This window comes from Suricata suricatta, chromosome 14, assembly GCF_006229205.1.
Source record: "Suricata suricatta isolate VVHF042 chromosome 14, meerkat_22Aug2017_6uvM2_HiC, whole genome shotgun sequence".
Classification (NCBI taxonomy): domain Eukaryota; kingdom Metazoa; phylum Chordata; class Mammalia; order Carnivora; family Herpestidae; genus Suricata; species Suricata suricatta.
In genome coordinates, this window is record NC_043713.1 from 78,220,006 (window position 1) to 78,241,486 (window position 21,481).

Consider the following 21,481-nt stretch of genomic DNA (forward strand, 5'->3'; position numbering starts at 1 on the left):
AATGAGGTGTGGCAGATTCATGATGGCCACAAATTCTTGCTACCCCTCCCACTGAGAGGTGAAACCTAATTCCCGTCTTTGGACTCTGTACTGGGTCTAGTGAACTTGTTGACCAATGGAGTTGGGCACAAAGAACATTCTCAAGCTTCCGAGGCTAGGTCCTAGGCCTCTTGTTACATGCTTTCATTGATCCCTCAGATGCCATAAAGAAGTTCAAGTACACTGGGATGTCTATGCTAGAGAGATGCCCCTTGTAGGCAGTCTGGCCCCCTAGACTAGGGGTCAGAACACCTTCTCGGTAAAATGCCAGGTAATAAATACTGTGGCTTTGCAGGTCATATGGTCTCTGTCACAATGAATCAAACACTGTTGCTATAGCATGAAAACAACCACGGATGGTATCCAAAAAAAAAATTTTTTTTTAATGGGTATGACTGTGTTCCAATAAAACTTTATTTACAAAAACAGGTGTCGGGCTGGGTGTGCCTTGTGGGCCATAGCTTTCTGAGCCTGCCCTAGACCAGCCCAAGTGAGTTCTGTTAATGCCTCATGAAACAGAAGAATCACCTGGTGGAGCCCTGCCCAAATTCCTAACCAGAAAAATCACTAAAAAGTAAAACAGACCTTAAGTCGCGGAGTTTGGGGCACTTTGTTACGCAGCCATAGACTTGTGGAATAAAAGAATTGGAACCAAAAATAAATTGGGAGAGTGAAGGTGGGAAGGAGGCCAGGGTGATTGTCGGTTCAGTCCCCATAAGCACGGCAGTCTGCACAGGAGCACAGGGGAGTAGAAAATAAAAGCATTATCACCCAGGACTGAACGCCGCTGCCCAGAGAGAAGGAGAGGAGGGGGCAGAGGGACATTCCAGTTGCCCTGGGTTAAGAAGGAGGAGGAGCTAGTCTTTGGGTTTGCATCCTGTCTCCACCCTTACCCGCAGCATGATGGGGAGCAAGCTTTGAACCTCTCTGAAGCTCACATTCCTCACTTTTCATAGAACTCAGCTCCCAGGGACATGTAAATATTAAACAGGGCTATATAAGGAAGATTCTGGCACATAATAAGTCTTCAATAAATAGTGCTTTAATAGATCTATGCGTGTGTACACACGCACACGCACACATATTTATCAGTAAAGAGAAAACCTATAGGCACAATTAAAAGAGGATCCATAATGGAGTGGGGTATAGCTCAAGTCCAGGGTTTTCTAGAGCACAGATCCATAAAAGTCAGCAAGGACGCATGAAGCCCTCCTTCACGGGCTGTGAGGCACTTAAACACATTATCTGATGTCAGTATCTTTAAGAATCACCTTGGGGTCCTCGCTGAAGTGCCTTTGCCCCCCCTCCTCCCCACAAGAAATTCCGATTCAGCAGATCTGGGCTGGGATCCAGGGATCCAAGCTGAAAACAAGCACCTTGGCTTTGCGGAGCCCGAAGATCATCTGGTCACACTTTTGAGAAACATCTTTCTGTAAACCTCAGGGCACAAAGAACCAGCTTAGGGTCACCTGGCCGGGTGGCAGCAGAGAAGCTGCGACACCATGTCTGCCCTGGAGTGCAGGGGTGCTGGCTCTTGCTGGGCTTTTCTGCGTCCCCAGGCCCCTAGCCAACAAAGCCTGGTGTGGAACAGCCACTCTGTGTCTGTGGGTTGAGAAAAACTAAGGTGTAACCTGAATAAACATTCAAGTTATAAAGGGGTTCGGGAATCTTCCACCCCAAACATCCCATTGTACAGATGCACAAACTGAGGTTCCCATGGTGGGAAACCGTGGCTCCCACTCACGGGGAGAACAAAGGTCTGCATCCTCAGCCTGGCACACTCCCTTCCCCTCCCCCCACTCCCCAACGTCAGACTTTGCTGGATAAACCCGGCATGTGCTCTGGTCAGGGGTAAACTGAAGCCCAGAGTGATCAAATCCTACCTAGTTCCCGTTACACTATAAATCTCGTCATTATGTGAAATGTGGTGGGGAAGCAGAACCAGGAAAATCGTCGTGAAATCAGTCCTCTCTGGGTCCAGTGAGATCACTCTCGACCTGTCACTCTGTGATTCCGTGTTCTGGCCCCAAGATCAGTCTAAACAATCCTTTCTGGAATTCCCCAGCTGCCTCTAGTGAAGGCCGCAGCTGGCATAACGGAACGCCGGACGCGCAAGGTGGCTAAGGCCCGCGGCACAATGCGTGATCACCGGGTCTGTTTATGTTACTTGGACAGCACTTCTTACAAGCAGGGAATTAAAGATTGGAGTCTGCACCCTCTAGATGTTTCTGGACAATGCACAATCCATCCCTTTCTATGCAAAATGGGTGTTTAGGGGTCAGGGATGCAGGTGCGCGGACACACATGCGTGCGCACACGCACCCACACACTAAGGTCATGTTATGTGTGGGACCTTCCTAGCAAGCACATGTCTTTGAGTCCAGTTACTGTGTAGCGGCTGCTAACATACAGAAAAGCTCCCAGCCCCCATTTTTTAATCCTTATATCTACGTTACAAGGTTCTCATGAAGCATGAAGATTTTAGGTACATAGAGGACGCTAAATAAACTAAATAAATAAATATTGCTCACAGCAGCAATAAGGACGGGAGGGCCTGGCATCAGGAAGCAGACCGCTTGTGTTTATAATCATACCTCTTCCGCTTACTGGCCGGAGAACTTTGGGGAAATGACTCAGCCTCCGGGTACCTCGATTTCCTCACATGTAAAACCGGGGTGGAAATCGTAGTAGCTACCTCCCAGGATGGGGAGGCTGAAAGGAATCATCCACGGAGAGGGCCTGGCCCAGAGGAAGCGCTCAATAAATGGTAACACGTGGCTCCGTGTGTAATTAATCTAGAAATAGGGTTTCTGATTTGGTTCCTTTTTTGAACTGTCCACCCGAGGTCTACAGATTCCTGCAGCAGATTTTCCACGTGGCTGAGTCCGTTCGAGAAAGCGACTCGGGTCATTCTGCTAAAGGCCCCCAAGCAATGGCTGTGTAAAAATCAGAGGCTCGGTTCTGTCCAGAGACTGGCAATGGTGGGTTTCTTTGCCCTCATTTCCCATCATGCCCATACCTTTTTCTGTATAAAGGGGGGATGAAGCTGGGAGCTCTTACCAGGGGTAACTAAGATGCCAAGAGCCAAGAAGGCAGCAAGAGAACTGTCTCTCTTCCCACAGAGAAGAGAAAAATCCAGAAATCTGTCCCCAGGCCATCCTCAAAGAACGCTAAGTCTGGAAGGGCCCAGGGGCTGAATTAGGGTGGCCATGTCCAAACTTTGGCTTTGATTAAGTCACCTAAGGAGGACTCTGAAAAATACATTCACAGCCGCGGGATGGAGATTCTCGTGCACTGAGGAGCAGGCCCGGGAATCTGCATTTTGACATCTTTTGCCGCAAGTGATTCTAACATGATTCTAACAGAAGGCTCTAGGGTAGCCTTCTGGGGTCACTGATCCAGTTAAGTTGCAACAGATGGGGAAACTGAGGATTGAGGAAAGACACTGACTTGTCCAAGGCCAACCGGAGGCATGGACAGGACTCCAACCCAGACTTGTAATTCTCTGCACTCCACCTGATACATTTTTCTCGGGTTGGCTTTGTCCCTTGAACAATTGGGGAAAATCCCAGCTCTTTTTTGGTCACAGAAAACCAAATGGCATCCTCTTGGGCCTCCGTCAGTCTGTCACCACTTCCCCCATTTTTTCCAGAGGTACCCCCACACACAGCTTGCCCAAGCAGCTGCTCAGAAAATCACTAAGAAATAGAAGTGGGGATTTTTGCATATTTATAGAAGCAGCCGTTGAAACTATTACAGACCATTAGCGTGAGTTGGTTGGGAGCTTTCTTTTTCTTTCTTTCTTTCTTTCTTTCTTTCTTTCTTTCTTTCTTTCTTTCTTTCTTTCTTTCTTTCTTTCAATACTGGAATGCCTTTAATATCTCTGATTGCAACTACTGATTTGGGCCATGCTCTGGTATTTAACTCTACATCTGCTGGGGCAGCAGCTCCGAGAAACAGGCACTGGTCCCATCCTGGCCGGCACCACTGCACGACTCCATTCTGTCAAAATCTTTCATCTCGCAAAAGCCACAAGACATGGGCTCTCTTCCCCACTTTCTGCATGCAGTTGCCCAGGATTTAGGAGCACATGGGATTAATGTTTCAAAGCTTTAGGAGCTATTTGGATTAAGTTTGCCTGATAGTCTAGATTTCTGGGGGCTCAGGAGACAGAGTGGATGTGTACATTCTTTACAGGGCTGACTTCTTTATGGCCTTCATAATGGAGGTTCCGATCACGGCAGGAAATAAGATTGTGCACAGAAACGCTGAGATGGAAAGGGTATCTGGCGACAGGCATTTCTCCGAGAGAGGCTGGCAGTCTCGCAGACCGGCTGAGAGGGAGAACAGCTAAAAGCTTAGAGTGAGAGCATGACCTTTCTCTTGTCTGTTGGTTGGCCTCCGCTCACACTTCGGTGATGACGTGACACTACAAATACTCGGGAGGTGTTTAGCAAAGTTCAGCTGATATCTCTGTCCATCCAGTGGGGGTACTTCCAATCCCTACGACCAGAAAAGCAGAGTAAAGCCGGCGCTGGCCCTCCGCAGGATCACTGTCACTCAACACAAAGGCGGTTCCACAATCTAAAGAGCAGTGGCGGAAGCAGTGTTTGGAGGGAGCGCCAGGTTGGCCAAGCCCAAGTCCATTTCAAAGCCAAGGGTGGAGCGAGAGGGCACCAATGGCAACAGTAGACTCAAGAAACGACAGAGGAGCTAGCCTACAGCAGACTTCTGATTGGCCAGCCTTGGGTCATGTGACCACCTCACGCCAGGGAGATTTGCATACAAAATATATTGACATTCTACCTTGGTCACGTTCTCAAGAGAGTGAGGACCAATGGAATTTCTTGATAAAGAGATTAATAATGAGATTTATTGTAAGGCGTCAGCTCACAGACCTAGAGGAGCTGACCAATCGTGAGAGCTACAGGGTGAGCTGGCAAGCAGGAGACCCAGGAGGGCTGCTCAGTTGTAGTCTGAGCTCAAAGACCTAGGAACCTGCAGAGCTGATGGCGTCGTTCTTGTCGCCAGATTGGCGGGCCCAACCTCCAAGAAGGGCCCAGGTGTCAGTTTGGGTCCAAAGGCAGGAAAAAAGATGATGTCTCCGGTCAAAGGCAGCAGTTGGGCAAAAAGAATTCTCTCTCTTTTTTTAAATGTTTTATTAATTAATTTATTTATTTATTTTGAGAGAGAGAGAAAGAGAGAAAGCAACCACACAAGCATGGAAGGGGCAGAGAGAGGGGGGACAGAGGATCCGAAGCAGGCTCTGCGTTGACAGGCTGACAGCAGCCAGCCCAATCTGGGGCTCAAACTCAAGAACCTTGAGATCATGACCTGAGCCGAAGTCGAAGTCATAGGCTCAATGAACTGATTTACCCAGGTTCAGTCAGAGAGATTTCTCTTACTGGAGGGGGTGGAGGGAAGAGCATCCACATGTTTGTTTGGTTTTTTAATTCAGACCTTCAACTGATTGCATGAGGCCACCTCCCTTCCACCCTCACATTCAAGAAGGCAATCTTCTGTCCTTGGTCCACCAATTTAAATGTTAATCTCATCCCAAAACAGCCTCTACAGAAACATCCACAATAATGTTCGATCAACTATCTGGGCCCAGCATGGCCAATCAGGTCAAGGTATAAAATTAACCTTCACACCTAGAAGGACACTGTATCCATAAATGTGTCACCAGGGAAACACAACCAGTAGGAGATACATATGAAGGATTTGTTGCAAAGAACTGGCATACAGGTTTGTGGGTGCTGGATGCTCAATACTGAAATCCATAAGGCGGGGCCAACAGGAAGGGTAGGCTCTTTAGCATGAACTGAAGCTGAGACCACAAGTGGAGTTTCATCGTCATCAGAAAAGCCTTTGGGCGCCTGGGTGGCTCAGTCGTTAAGTGTCCAACTGTGGCTCAGGTCACGATCTCACAGTTCGTGAGTTCAAGCCCCGTATCAGGCTGTGTGCTGACAGCTCAGAGCCTAGCACCTGCTTCAGATTCTGTGTCTCCCCCTCTCTCTGACCCTCCCTTGCTCATACTGTCCCTCCTTCTCTCAAAAGTAAAGATAAATGTTAAAAAAATGTTTTTAGGTTAATTTGTTTAAAAAAAAAAGAAAAGAAAAGAAAAAAAGTCTCAATTCTGTTCTTAAGACTTTTCTCTGATGATGTCAGGCCTGCCCAGACCCCCTAGGAGAATCTCTCTTAGTGAAAGTCAACTGATTATGGACCTTACTCCCCATCAACAAGGTATCTTCACAGCAATTTCCAGATGAGTGTTTCATGGAGCCTGGCCATGCTGACAGAAAAGTGACCACCACGCAACCGGTAGTTTTCAGAAGGACAGAGTGCACACACAGTCACAACACTTGATGTCCAGGAAACAGGAAGGCAGAGAGAGTGGAGAAAGTGTGGAGAAGAAATGGACCAAGGGCCATTCTAGAGTGGACCTACAGGTAGGTCACCTGTTGCCTCAGGCTGGGGAATCACCGCGTCACCTCCTCAGTGACTGTAAAGGGCCACTGTCAGCTTTGGGACTGTGATGGGTACCACACAGTAGAATCAGCGACCCTCTGACCTCCATCTCTGCCGTCTGGGTTTTTATCGTGTCTCCCTCTGGTTTTGCACCTTCCCCTCCCCCTCTGCGCAGCCGCAGTCAGTGCCCTGCCCACTTCTCTGTACCCTTCCTCCAGCCCAGGTCACCGGAAGCTTTGGTGACGATCCAGGTGCCTGGCTTCCTACCCCGACCACGTGATCTCTGTCCTGGGAGGTTCTCTGGCTCATCGCAGGGGGGACATACGGGAAGCGCCAGGGAGTGGATGCCCCAGGAGCCTCCTTCCACCAGGGGTCGGGGGAGCCAGCGGATAAATACCCCAGCTCCCTCAGCCACGGTGGGAAAGGCCTAGTATTTCCCCAATGTCATCCAGAGGCCTGAAGGAATGGCACCTCAGGTGTACCCGTTCTTCACTGGCTTCCTTGCCCCTCCCTGCCTCACTTCCTCACTCCCTCCCAGGGCACCCTGGGGTCATGTCCCAATAAATCACTTCAACCCAAATCCTTGCCTCGGGATCTGCATTCTGGAGAATTCCTACAAAGAAACTACCCAGTACACTCATCCAGGGACCCAATTTGGACCACTGTATTCCTCCGTGGAAAAACTATCCTTGCTCTCTAAACAGGCAGATTCCTAAATGGGGAGTTCAGGGCTCCCCAAACTCTGGCACCTGCTGTTTTGACTACATCTCCTGCCCTCCTGCACTTACTGCTCTATAGACAACTCGGGGTACCTCGAAAACACCATCCTGCGTCCTGCCTCTCAGCCTTTAAACACAGAATACCATCAGGATGACTTCTGAGCCCGTCAGCTCATCAGCCTCATTTTGATCTAGTGAACGCTTATCACAGAGAATGAATTCAAAGTGAAGGAGAAGAATATTCCAAAAGAGCCCCAAATTTCGTAGAATGTTGAGGCATTCAGTGTATATTTCTGGACCCCAACCGTTGACCGGGAAGTTCAGGCTGAATAATGACCATGAATGAGGCTTTGTAAATTGCCAAGTAATAGACTCACAGTTGTTTCTATTTTAAATGACCTCAACTAGTGAGAAACAAGGAAAGTGAGAGTGTGTGCCTTGTCCAAGGTCATTCAGGAAGTAAATAGGAGAGGCGGGATTTGAGTGAGGTTTCTGACTCTTATCTCCATATTTCCTATGTATAAATGGGCTTCATCCTAGGGCACAAAAGCCTTGAAAACAGGGCCGCAGATGTGGAAACAGTAGACAACTCAAGCCTTTCCTAGAATTTGGAGACAAAGGGCTAGGATTTAGTAAACCACTAAGAGTTGCTACCATTTGAGTGCCTTCAATCTGGCTCCTTCTACACATTATCCGTAAGCGGTATGACAATAGTTTTTGCTAAATATTTAGCTCCAATTTACAGAGGAGCAAACAGAAACTCGTGGGATTTAAGTCACTCACCTGCAAAGCGGTGGAGCTCAGATTCAAACCCAGAAATGGCTAATTCTAGAGCCCACCGTCTGCTACACCCAACACCTCTCGGAAAATAATAAAAGCTGTGTACCAGGCACTTACTTCAGTGCTCGTAATAATCCAGAAGGCTGCTTCGAGGAAAACGGCCCTGATTCTGCAGACGGAAAAGCTGTGTTTTGTGCACATTGAGTCAGTTTTGCAACGTCCAAGGCAGAAGGCTGCTGTGGCCCTTTAAGATGTCAGAGGGCATTTGTTTCCATGTCTTTCCACGTCTCTTGGTTCCGGATGCACAGCAGAACACACAAAGAGCTCTGTAAATCTCCAGGCCCCAGTTCTTTGAAAGTCTGATGCAGTAAACGCCTCTGCAAGAAAACAAACATAGAAACATTTAGATCGATAGAGGCGAAGAATGGAGGGCTGTTGGGTCCAAGCTGCAGCGTCCCAGAGAAATCCATAAGATCCCTGCAAATATGTGTCCATCCTCCCCTCGCCGATGAGCTTGCAGTGGAGAAAGCAGAAAACTCTGACCCCGACTCCATGCGGCCTGAAGACAGCTGAGAGAGAGAGTCACAAGAGAAAAAATAAAGTATGAGCCTACTTTACTTTAAGTACTGGTGAAGGAAAAGATAGGGTAGCTTCGCAAATGGCTACTTAGCAGTTGAGAATTGTGATAAATGCGTTCTACGTTCATAGACGTGGAAAGACGTCCCGGGCATGGTGAAAAAAAGCAGACCGTAAGACATTGTGAACAGTCTAATCCTGTTTGCCCGTGTCGTTATGAACTGCACTATGATGTTTTTTGTAACATAGTGGCATACAATGTTGTACAGAACAGTGTAGTGTGGTAGACAAAATAGATAGTGCATATACGCACACTAGGAATATAGTATGTGTGCCCACAATAGTGTACGGTATCGTTTTTATTATGCATATATAGTAAGTATGCATCTATTATGGGTGACTATAGTGTGATCCTATTGTACACGTTGCTTGAATATACACAAATAATATAGACAGATGTGCACCAAAATATTAACAGTGACAGCCCATCAGGGAATCTGTGTTTCCCCTCCTTTCTTCCATAAATACGTATTGAATTCCTACTTTGTACCAGACCTCATCTCTCTTCCTTCAACCTATGTTCAATTGCTTGAGAATCCTAGAAGCATGGATTTATTTGTACCTTGATTCACAGGGAATTTGAAAATAACATGGTCTCCTGTCCTCCCATTAGCAGAATGCTAGTGATAGTTATAAGGGACTTGACTCAGGAGAAGAAGAAAGGTAGGAGACGTGGAGACAGACAGCACAGCCTAAGAGAGAATCCCCAGCCCCCACCCTCTTCTCCGCCTCTGCACACTAGGTTCTGGTTTTTTTGTTGTTGTTTTTTGGGTGGGCTTTTTTTTTTTTTTTTTTTTTTGGTCGGGGGTCACCATCTGTAGATTTGTTATGCACAAAAATAAAGCCATCCATCTCCCTTATGGTGGTGTCCTGTAAGCTCAGGAAAATCCACAGTGCTCAAAGGGGGCCCTGGGTGGGAAAAACACTTCTGTGCCTCACCGGGTTCAGAGCTCCCCCGAAGGCGCCCTTCCCAAGACTCAAGGGATGGGGTTTGTTTATCCCCCTGGCACACAATGAGATGTCGGGAACACATGTTCAGGGTGAGGTGGAGCCCGATGAAGGTTAAAAATGGAACAGCGGCTTTGATCCCCAGCCAACACCAGTGACGCTCGGGGTCGGGGCCAGAGTGAGACGTCATGGTCCCTCCCTGTCTCCACAGAAGGTCCAGACAGTCCCCTCCTGACTCCAAAAGCAGACAGGGCCCCAGACTGGAAAATGGAAGCTAGACCCCAGGCAGGAAGGGAGGCCTGAGCCTCGGGGAAATCAGGCCACCGATGGGCCAGCCAGAGGACTTCTCTGCTTTTCATGGGGAGCCTCCATCAGGCCATTATCATCTGATGGTGCCAGGACTTGAAACAGAACCCTCCCTGGAGGGTCCACTGGAGAAGGGCGCAAAGGTTAACAGGCCCCGGCATCTCACTCTCCCTAACTAACCTGTGGCTGCCATTTTGTAATCATTTCCCTAGACCCTTTCACCGTCTGCTCATCTAGGCCTTCGTCACTCCGCCAGCAAATGCGTGCTGAAAGTCTGGTCTGTACCCAAACCAGGCTGGGTGCTGAATATCTAACAGTGACGAACACCCAGGCTCTCCTGCCAGATCTTGAGGTCTGGTGGGAAAGAGGCACGGAAAGGACAGTTCAATAGGGTAGGTTAAGTGTTGTGAGGTGAGTGAGTACAGGGTGCAGGAGACCACATGAGGGAGGTAACCTGGGCTTGGTGGAGAAGGGCTGGAGAGGAACCCTAGAGAAAGATGGAGGTATTGAAAAAAAATTTTTTTTAAGTTTATTTATTTTAAGAGATGGGGGGCGGGCAGAGAGACAGGGAGATACAGAATCAGAAGCAGGCTCCAGGCTCGGAGCTGTCAGCACAGAGCCCGACTCGGGGCTCAAACTCACAAACTGTGAGATCGTGACCTGAGCCGAAGTCAGATGCCCAACTGACTGAGTCACCCAGGCGCCTGAAAGATGGGTGTATTTAAACCCATTCCATCCCTCCATCCATCCCTCCGTCCATCCACCCATCCATCCATCCATCCATCCATCCATCTGTCCACTGAATCATACACACAATCACTGTGCATTCATTGGGCAGGATCTCCACATTGCCCTGTGTGTCTCACAAAATGTCCCCATAATATTTTCACACTCTCTATCATAGGAGACTGCCTTAGTCTTCGAAAACAGGATGGTACCTCAGAGACGGAGGTCATGTTTCTACGTTCATCCAGTTGTTCTAACTGGTATCATACATCAAAAACCATTAGAATATCTTAATGTGACGCAATGCTTTAAGGTCTAAGGCATCAACATGAAGCATCAGGAGTAGAAATGAACTTTCAGATTACTTAGCTCAATCTCTGGCTTCACAAAGTATGAAATTAAGGTGTAAGAAAGAAGCCAGCTGTCGCAAAAGTACACGAATGTTGGATACAAATGTCTGCTCATGGGATATCTGGGCATATACTTTGTCTTAATTAATTCTTGGGAATTTTCTTCCTGTGTGTGGGTATTCAAACTCTTAAATATTTTAGAGAATGAGAAACTAAGGTAAGCCCCTTTAGTTTTCCTTTTTGATAACAGTATAATTATTTCTCATCATTAGTCCCTAGAGGTGTGACAGGATTGCACGGTTTCTAGTCATTCTTAAACCCCTGCCTAAAAAGGGTCCCTCATACACTATATTAGAGTTACCATTTTGTAATGAAGATCTGAGATGCGGGGGGGGGGAAGGACACATGCCTCTCTCTATCACTGAATACTCATTAAAATAGAACGATCGATCTTGACTCAACAACATGTCACGATGGAAAACAGACTTCAAAGAATATTTGTTGTTAAAGACTTGAGACCACCTCTTGAATATCAAGATACGATGCATGGTCCAGAGCTGACGAGGTTCATCGTCCTTGTCATGGTCATAGAATTCTGGGTTAGGGAGAATTAAGTTTTCAGATGGTTCCATATAAATTTGGGTCTAGCAGAATGGAGAAAAGGAATATGGTGGAGGGAGATCCAAAGATCACTTCATATAAGACATTCCACTCATCCTCAAAGTTAAGACCCCTCTTATATGCTCTCTTCCCACTATACACCTTTCTTCATTGGACTCCTGTTTATTAAATCCTGTCTGGATGTCTGTCCTCCCCAATGCTTATCAACTCCCTGAGAAATCATATCCGTCTGGTTTGCATTTATACATCTTCTGTCTGTCACAAGCCTAATTTGTAGTGGTAGTCAATGAATATTTGTAGAATGCAATACCGAAAACTGATTCGAATTACACGCAAACGGTGTCACCAAGAAGGATTCTAGAATTTTCTTCTAGAATTCTAGATTCTAAAATTTTTTTTTCTCCTGGAGTTCTAGATGCTAGAATTTTCTTCTAGAAATTTCTCCACACTTTACTACTGGTCTTTTGTTAACCATTAATTTTTTTAACTTTATCATGTTCCTCCTAATTAAACTGTTTGCTTCCATTAAATAAAACTAGTTCTCATTTATTTGTGGGCTAATGGCAAGTAAGCAGATAAATAAGGACAGGTCTGGTTTCCTCACACCCTGCAATTCTGGTACAGATGAAAGAGAAAAAAGATGTTTTCTCATTCAGTCTGCTAACTCTATGAAAGCTTCTGGGTACAGTCATAAATCTCTCTATTGTGTGAAGCCCATTTTCTCAGGAACAACAGGCAGAAAGATGAAATCTTGGAAGCTTCTAGGTACAGGTATCCTAAAACTCCAAATCTCTGTTGTGAGGGTACGTGTTCACCAAAGAAATCTGGAAAAGAGCCTAAAAACAAAATAAAACAAAACAAAGAAACAAAAAACTACCTGCACGCTCTCAGAGAAGAGGCAGGATTTGAACAAAAAAGTCAGCAACTCCAAGAGAGCTGCTATTCAAAGAGTGACAGAACATGACTCTCTTGGTCTCCCAGTGACAGGTGACACCATCCCACGGGTGCCTTCCCAGCACGGAGGGCAAGCTCATATCCATTCCTCAGTGGGGAAGTCACCACCAGCCTTTTCAAGAAAATGCAACTTTCACACCCAAGGGATTGACTTTAGAGGGAAATCTCATATCCTTTCTGTTGGGGGAGCCCGGTGGGGGCATGGTGCCGTGCCAAGGGCTACATGAGAGAAAAAGAAAAGTGAGTGAGAAAATATTGGGAGTGATTCCCGAAGAAAAAGATTCCCAGCCAAATGAGGGAGACAGGAAATTGTTGGGTGCTCCTTGATTGGGCCAATTTGGAGTTCGCACGTCTTTCTTTTCTCTTTTATTTATTCTTGAGAGAGAGAGAGAGAGAGAGAGAGAGAGAGAGAGCGCCACCTTATTCTCTGGTTTGGCCAACACTGGGGAGGAGCGATGTAACTCCAGAGCTGTTAGGGAAAACATGGTTGGTTACATGTTAAATGATGCCTGAAGATAAGGCAAGGGAACTCCAACTTAAAATCAAAATGGTAGTGCTTGAAGTAATTAATCAATTGGAAGACACATGCTGAATGTGTGTCTCAATGTGAAAACAGATGGACTAATGTGTATTGATCTCCAATGGCTGTTGACACTCTGAAACAGAGGCAATAAAAGGCATTGGGGTAGTGCTTTAAGTGGAGAGGGTTAAAACATGGGGGGCTGAAAATCTGGAGCAAGGACTCTTTGGGTGAACTCTGAGCTTCGATTAAGAATGTCACACTGAAGCCTATTGAGCCAAAAGCTAGAATGAAGGGAAAATGGTGGGAATGGAGGGGGGGGGCACTGTCTCCATCACCACCTTACCCCCCTTCTCTACTCTCACATATTTCTTTGTACTCCTTCATCATCTCAGCTGCCCCAGCTCCTCCAGCCTCTGCAGAGATTAACAGAAGTAACACCACTCACGTCCCAGAAACTACTCAGATAAGATCTCGGTTCTCCTCTAGCCAAATCCACATTTCCTTTTCTTGGGACTGTGTCTCAGTTGCGATTAGGGGCCACACAATCCAGGTGCTACAATCTTCCTCCAGGCCTTCCCTGTGCCCTTGACCCACATCCAAAAGGCATTGCCACTTCCTTCTTCCCTGATGTCCTAGAGCCTTCAACATGTCAAAATCAAGCAGAAGCTAAATAGAAGTGAGGGGAAAGTGTTTTCATCCCTTTTATATGTGACCTCAGCAAACTGTGCCTCTGGTTTAGGCTGGCTGGCTTAAAGATGCCATGGGCTCCCGAGCCATCCAGGAGAGAGTGAGTGTCATTGGATTGGTGCATCCCAACTAGCAGAAAGGAAATTTACAACAGAAGGAGCTCACAGTAGTGATCTAGAGCATTCTCCGTGTGGAACTCTTTAGGGATATTAATCTCAAATTATAATTATCATGGCCAAAGTCAGGCTGAGGAGAGACTCCAATCATGCTGTCTATCCCCTCTTCCTATATTCTTCATGACCTCCTCCTTGATAGGAGTATAGGAAGATGGCTTCTTCAGTGCTTTGTCCAATGCTGCTCATTCTCATATGGGTTAGGGGGTCTTGAAAGAAGTTAGATGAGGTGGGGGAGCACAGGGTACACAAGAGTTAGATTGCCTAAAGAAGGGGGCCTGACTGTATGGATGGGTTGCATAGAGCATGGGGAGGAAATCTTAGAACTTTCTAGAATGATGATATTCCCCAACTGAACCCAAACTATAGTCACCTCCCCCCGCCTCCTGCATCCCAGACCCCTAAGAGCTTGTTTTAGCATTTGCTAACATGTACAGAATAACCACTCAGTATTCAGGGACAAGGGTCTCTCTGGGTTTTCCTCCCTCCTCATCCCTCACTCAAGGAATTTTGCAGATAAATCACCATGTTAATCCCTTGGCCTAAGAGTTATGGGCTGTAGGAAAGCAGGAGGAGACTGTTGAAATGGGGCTTGGGGACAGAAAGAAGCTCTTGATGAAAAATGAAGGGTGAACTCACAGATGGGCAGCTCACAGTGAGGAGTGATCTTCCAGAGAGAGAAGAGGGGTGATCTTAGGGTATGGGGGACAGGCGGTGACCTGTTCCAAACAATGAATGTTGAACAAGCAAAGTGAGAGGGCTCAGGGAAGCAAGAGCGAGGAAAAGAACTCATTGCTTATGGAGAAAACCAGAAAGGGAAAAGAAAGCACTGTTCCAACTATGGGTGGCTGAGGAGACAGCCTTATTCGATCGGACACGGCCCCTTTAGACTTACAAAGTGTCTGCTCCGGGGTAAGAGGCCCACTGGCAATTACTCCAGAAGCCTTCCCTGTGCCTGGGAGCCTTTCTCCGTGCTCTCGTCTTACTGACAACTAGGCTCGTGGACTCAGTGCCCAGGACAGCGAAAACAGCCGTAGCTCAGATGAAGAGACATCAGAGGGGAAAGGCAGAAATTCTTCCTTCCCCACCCTTTCTGGAATTCTCCTCCATTGTTGCAGTGTGTGTGTGTGTGTTTGTGCGCGCACGTGCGCGCATGTGTGTGTGCACACACGCACGTGTTCAGGTAATGTGAGATAGAAAAACATCATCTGTCTACAGGACACTCATTCAATTATTCAGAGGATGAGAAACATGGTGTGGGGGGAAGGGGAGAGAGAGAGAGACAGAGAGAGATGAAGAATTCTGACTAACATTCTACTCAATGAGCATCCTATGCCCCAGGGAGGGCAAAGGATGCTAAGATGTACTTCATTGTGCCCATAACCTTGTCTGACTCCTGTGTATCTCCCCATGGGGTGGCACTGTAATAGGTTTTCAAAGATAATTCCACCTTTAAGAGATTTTCTCACCGACTTTAGACCAACCCCACTGGCTATGCTTGCGCATGCATGAAGGCATGTTGGGCCCTGCAGCTATGTGTTGTGCACGAATGGGCATATGTGTGTTGTGCACAGGGGCACCCACGTGTGTGGATAGTGTATGCGCCTGGAGGAGTGTGTGTGCGAACGGATTGCATCTTTGTGTATAAGTGTGCAAAACAGTGTGGGTTCTGTTGTGAATCTGTATGTATTGTTGTGCTGTGTCTGGTGGATGTAGGTATTCTGACAGAGGTAGAAGTAGAGGGTGTTCAACGCCGACCACCGCGGGCAACTCAGAGGAAAAAAAAATCCGGCAAAACTCTGAAAATGCATTTTTCCCTTCTTCTCAACCCACAGAGGAGTTCTTACAGCTGAATCTATAATCTAGTGCTTCTGGGAATTGCTGACTATGAGGGCTGGGGTACATGTGTGTTTGTGTATGTCTGGGAGTCTGTGTCCATGACTAGGTATAACTTTTGCAATTAGATTAGAAACTGACACAGGATACGGTGAGGTACCACTCATGCCCCCCTTCATAAATAAAGGATTCATTCTCATCATTGCTGAACTCCTGCTGAAAGGTGGTCCTTCGGAATCAAACCTCTGTGGGGGCTTCCAAGATGGAAGCAGGCCACACTCAGTGACCGATCATGACCGCATCAAACACCAGACTCCCCGCCCCCAACTCAGGCCATCTACGAAGGCCAGTCTCCACCCCGGAGTGCACCATGGGGTTGGCCAAAGCGATCCACGGAACTGCATTGCAACTCGGCTTTTTCCTCCAACTCATCCTGGTTTCTCTTCCCTGCCCCCCACGGGTGTTGATCCCAAGAGCTATCCCTAACAAACTTCCTACATACTCATCTCCCTCTCAGAGTCAGCCTTCAAAGGTCAGCCTAAAATGACATGTAGGAAGCAAGTCTGGAATCACTGAATCAGAGCACAGGATGGATATGAGGGACCATCTATTGGAATCTCCCTGCCCCTTCATTCAAATTGGTTCATTATCATTGACTCCAAAGTCACACATTTGCCTTCAACTCCTAACTTTTTAAAAAAATTTTTATGTCTTTATTATTTTATTTTAAGACAGAGACAGAGGGTGAGCGGGGGAGGGGCAGAGAGAGAGGAAGACACAGAATCCAAAACAGGCTCCCGGCTCTGAGCTGTCAAACCCGCAGACCGTGAGATCATGACCTGAGCCAAAGTCAGACGCTCAATTGAGCCACCCAGGTGCCCCATGTGAGTGTACATAAGCTTCAACCCTTCTGAATCTCTTTTTCTAAGAATTCTGATGATAATGATGCCTGCAGTCCAGGGTTATCATGAGAATCAAATCTGATAAGGCAGGCAAAGCCTTCAGCCAAGGTCCTAGTGTGCTGTAATCACCTGATCAATATTAGCAACTATCACTATCGTATTGTGTGCTTAGTAGGTAATTTATAGCACTGTATAAGCTAGAGTTTCTTGGGAGGTTTAATTGTACCTGATAAGTTAATCGCGAAAATATATGCTATACTAATGCTTCTCTTGCCATACTTGAACTTCCCTTAAATGAGGATTTGGGCACCAAAATCCTGGAAACCAGACAGCATAGGACATCTGTGCTTGCCAATACTGTCTGTCCCTGCTATTCTCCAGCTAAACTTTTAAGAGCTCCTGGCTAACTATACTCCCATTTAGTAAAGTGGAAGCAGAGGAGAGAGGTGACAAATAGACTCATCCTTCAAATAATATCAAGGTGCAGGGTGAGCAGTAAATATTTACATTGCAATGACGCTCAGTGGTGATGCCCAGCCTCCAACATGGGGCCCCAATGACCCTTGCCTTTGGGCGCCCACATACTTGTATGCTCCCCTCCCGTGTTGAACAGGACTGACCTGTGCAACCAATAGGATGTTTAGGAAATGTCAGAGTATGACTTCCAAGAATAGGTCACAAAAGATAATGCAGCTTTCTTCTCGCTCTGGCGCCTGGATCATTCATCCTAAGAGAAACCAGCTGCCATGTTGTGGCAACACTTCAAGCAACCCCGGGGACGGACTCATTTGGCAAGGACCCGACGCCTCCCACCCACAGCCCCGTGAGTGAACCATGTTGGGAGTAGATCCTGCAACCCCAGCCAAGCCTCCAGATGAGACCACAGCCCCAGCTGACATCTGGACTACACCCTCAAGAGGGACCGTGAGCCAGACCCACTCAGCTAAGTGGCTCCCAAATTCCTGACTCATGGAAATTGTGAGACGATAAATGTTTGCCCTTTTAAGCCTCTACGTTTGGGGGAAATCTCTTACATAGCAAGAGATAACTGACATACCATCATTTCTTCCTTGGAGAAGCTCCAATCCATCCAAATTCAGTTATTAGTTTAAAGTATATGAAGCCACCAATATTTGACCATGTTGACCCACAAATGGTGAGTATATATGGTACAACCTCTCCATGGACCTAGGGAGGGACTCAACGGTCCAGATAAACGCAGGCCTGAGCGTAGAGCGCTTTGGTCCCATGTAGGTCAAAATGCACGGCCTTCCACAGAAGCCGGCTCTGTTTCTGGAAGCTCATGCACTGGGAGAGTAAACATCCTTCCAGCTCAGCTGCCTGCCCAGGCTGTCCTCTTGCCAGCCAGGCCTGTGGCCAGCCAGGGATGTCAGAGACCCTCCCCACGATTCTCCTCCTCTCCTTTGGTCACGCAGTGCCGCTTTTTACAAGCCCCCAAGTTCAACGAAGCTCCAAGTCCGCAAAGGAAGCGGAAAGGCATCTTGGCGACAGACAATTAGAGAGATTGGTTCGCTGGCCCCGGACCCAGCACTCCATCCAGCAAAGCAAAGAGTCCCCGGTGGACCATTTGCTGGCTTTAATTTCGCAGGGGCTGCTTCAGCAGGTGGTCACTTGCAGGTCGTCAATAGGGACCTTCTGGCTGTGGACTGGGGGCTCTTTGGAAAGGTCAAATCCAGAGGCCAGAGGGCACGGCTCAAGAGGTCACGAGGTCGGGACCCGTCACTGTGACAGATGAATCCGAGCATGTCTCTCTCTCTCACTGGAAGGAGGGCGAAGCCTCTTGAGACAGGAGAGGTGGGAGGGGGGGTGTTGGGGGCTCACAAAGAAAGGCGAGTCTGGTGTCTGGCCGGCACCTCTCAACTGGTCTTCATTAGGCGGGGGCCCCGCGAGCCTCTCTTCTGCCGCCCTCTGTCCCTCACTGATGGGGTGCTGTCTCCAGACCTCTCAACTGTTCCTCATTAGGTGAAACAGTGCGCTTTTGTCCTGCATGAAGCCTTCTTTGTTCCCCCAGCCCAGCCAAGCTAGAAAGCCAGAAACTGATACAAAACAATGCCACTCTATCCTGAGGGCACCCCCTCCCTCCTCCCTCTTCCTCCCCCTGGCCGGACAAGGAAGGGCGACTTTCCCCCAGTCACATCCCCGGGAGTCTCGCTAGCTGAGAACGTGTTTGCTGAAGCAGAAGAAACACGTCTAGCAGACAGCAGTGGTTCCTACATTTGGCCAAACGCTGGAATCACCTAGAAATCCTCGAAGAATGCCTGGCCTCCCATGCCCAGACCTCCTGAGTTGATTGGTCTGGGGCGCAACCCAAGCACGGGGATTTATAAAACTTCTCCAGAGGACTTGGACGGGTGGGAAAGGTCGGGAACAGCCGACCAAGATAGAGAACTTGCTGTCAAATACCATGCCCGCCCGTCACCCTTACACTCTTTAAAATCCCATGGCACACGAAACATGTGATATCTCGTAAGACATCCATGAGAACGTGTGCTCACTGGAAGCAACCAGGAAGGTCAAGACCGTACGTGCCGGGTGCAGACTAGCTCTGTGTGAGAAAGTGATGTGGACAGGACCAATGCAAGCACAGAGGAGTATTTTTAATTTTGGATTTCAGGATCCAAAACAGTGAGCAGGTATCTTAAGATCCCTTAGGGGCTCTGTCTCTCTCCCTCCTCCCTGGTCCTTACCACTGTGCTCTTGAGCAAAAAAACCAATCCATAACCTCCAAGACAGGATGGGTGACCAGGAGACCTGGTAGGCTAGGAAGAGGTTGTCTTACCAACTCCCATTCCCAACGCAATGCTGACGGGGCTAGTTATCCAAAAGCGATTGAGTTTTGTCAGTTCCCACAACCTATCTTCTACGCTAGGCTGAGTACGAAAATGGGGTGTAATTTCGAGACAAAGAAAGGCTCTCATCCTGCCCCATGTGAGGCCCCCAAACACTTCCCCCTCCCAAGATCTACTAGCAAAACTGTCACACCTTTGTGGCCCAGGCCCAAAACGGCAACGCGGCAGATTAATATAAGCTAGAGCCTCCGGACTCTGTCTTTAAAAGGTGATGAAAGATCTTGGTGTTCCATTTCATACATCAAAATACCAGATTCCCAGTAAACTCTGAATTTCAGACGAACAGCATATACTAGGCTTTTAGTATAAGTATGTCTCATAAAATAGGGGCATAGCTAATACTAAAAATTCTTAGTTATTTATCTGAAATTCAAATTTAACTAAGCATCCTGTGTTTTTTTCTGGCAACTCCAAACTACGGAAGCAGTGAAGAGCCGCTTGCACATCACCAGTATGAATAAATTCTACTCATTTGCCCTTTGTTTGACGTGTAGCTGACGACAGTTTCTGAACAAAGGGGAACTTCTGATGGAGATTGGGAGGGAGGATTCTAAAGCCACAGCAACAACTGGGGAAAAAGACGTCATGATTGATTAGTAATGTCTGCCATGGGTCTAGGACGCAGAAGGAAGTTACGCCAGGAAGGTATTTATTCACATCCACAGGTCGAATTCATAAGGATGTGTAATTGGGGTGTTGAACTCTGGCCATTTGCCTTTTTTCTTTTTATGAGAAAGAAGAAATGGAGAAAAGGAGGTTGTCAATGAAGCTGTAAAAGAAATGGAATAGTGGCTGAGCCTTGAAAAATAGGAAACTGTTGACTACGTAGACTGTGCTTTCTCTTTCTTTGTCTTCTGTTTCTTACTCTTTCCCCAGAGCAGCTCTTCTGATGACAGGGCACCCAGTAGGTGCTTCATACATGAGCATTAACCCAACACTTTGAATTAGAAGTCACGGAGGAGGATTGACGGCAACAGAACAGATTTGGATCGCCACCCTTCTTCCCCACCAGGCAGGTGGCACATAACCTAAGATCATGCACTGTAAGCCGTTGGGCCCACAGAGAAAGTCATTCAGATGCATTCCCATCATCGAGCTTTCCCGCCTGCCCAGAGATCTGAGATCAGCGCTCCCTCACCCACGCACTCCCATTCTGCCATAACACCAAGAACCATGGCTCCTTCCGGGCCACAGACGATGACGAGGGAGGAAGTCAAGAGCCACTTCTCATGGGAATGCCCACCTCTGGGCACATTCCACATGGCAGAAGGAACCAATTCATCAAACGATGAGAACTCCCCCCACCCCACTCTCCAGGAAGCATGACCACCAAGTGCGTGTAAATACACGTCGTGAGGTTTAAACAAATTGCATCATGATTTTTATTTTGTGAGGGGAGTCCATGTGAAAGGCAATGAGGGGCGTGCTTTGGTATTTGTCCTGCAGACAATATGTGCCCAGGTCTTAATGCTGTTTCCGTATCTTCTGCCCAAGCCAACTGGCCGGCCCCACAGCCTCTCCAGAGAAGAGGGGTGCCAATTCCTAACGTTCTATTTTCATACTGTTTGATGATAAAAATCGCTCCAGCAGGACAAATGGCAGTGAACAAACACAGGAAGCAGCCCCCTGATTAGATAGAGACGCGGTTGCTTATGGAGTAAAAACAAAATGACTAAAATGACAAATGGGTAGACGGTGGATGCTGCCGACCATCTCCTTCCTGGCAAAGCCAAGAATAAATGGAAAGGAGAAATCAAGGAAGAAGTGATGGGTTGGACTGCAAGGCAGGGGTGGGGGGGAGGGGCGGCGAAGGAGACTTGCCCTGTAGCATTGCTTGGCAGGTAACTTCTCTGAGTCGCCTCTTTGGTTAAGGTCATGGGGGACGACCATCTGGTTTTGAGCCACTTCCTTTGAAAATCTTGCTCTTTCTTTGAAAATCT

At 47.5% G+C, this 21,481-nt stretch overlaps 1 long non-coding RNA gene across 1 annotated transcript in view; it reads right to left on the bottom strand.

Annotated features, from left to right (window-relative positions):
• LOC115278439 overlaps nt 1–21,481 on the bottom strand; it is a 110,486-nt gene that overhangs the window by 12,631 nt on the left and 76,374 nt on the right. Inside the window, exon 2 of the long non-coding RNA XR_003902891.1 lies at nt 8,127–8,386. This is a non-coding gene — a long non-coding RNA (uncharacterized LOC115278439). The remainder of the gene's footprint in view (nt 1–8,126; nt 8,387–21,481) is intronic.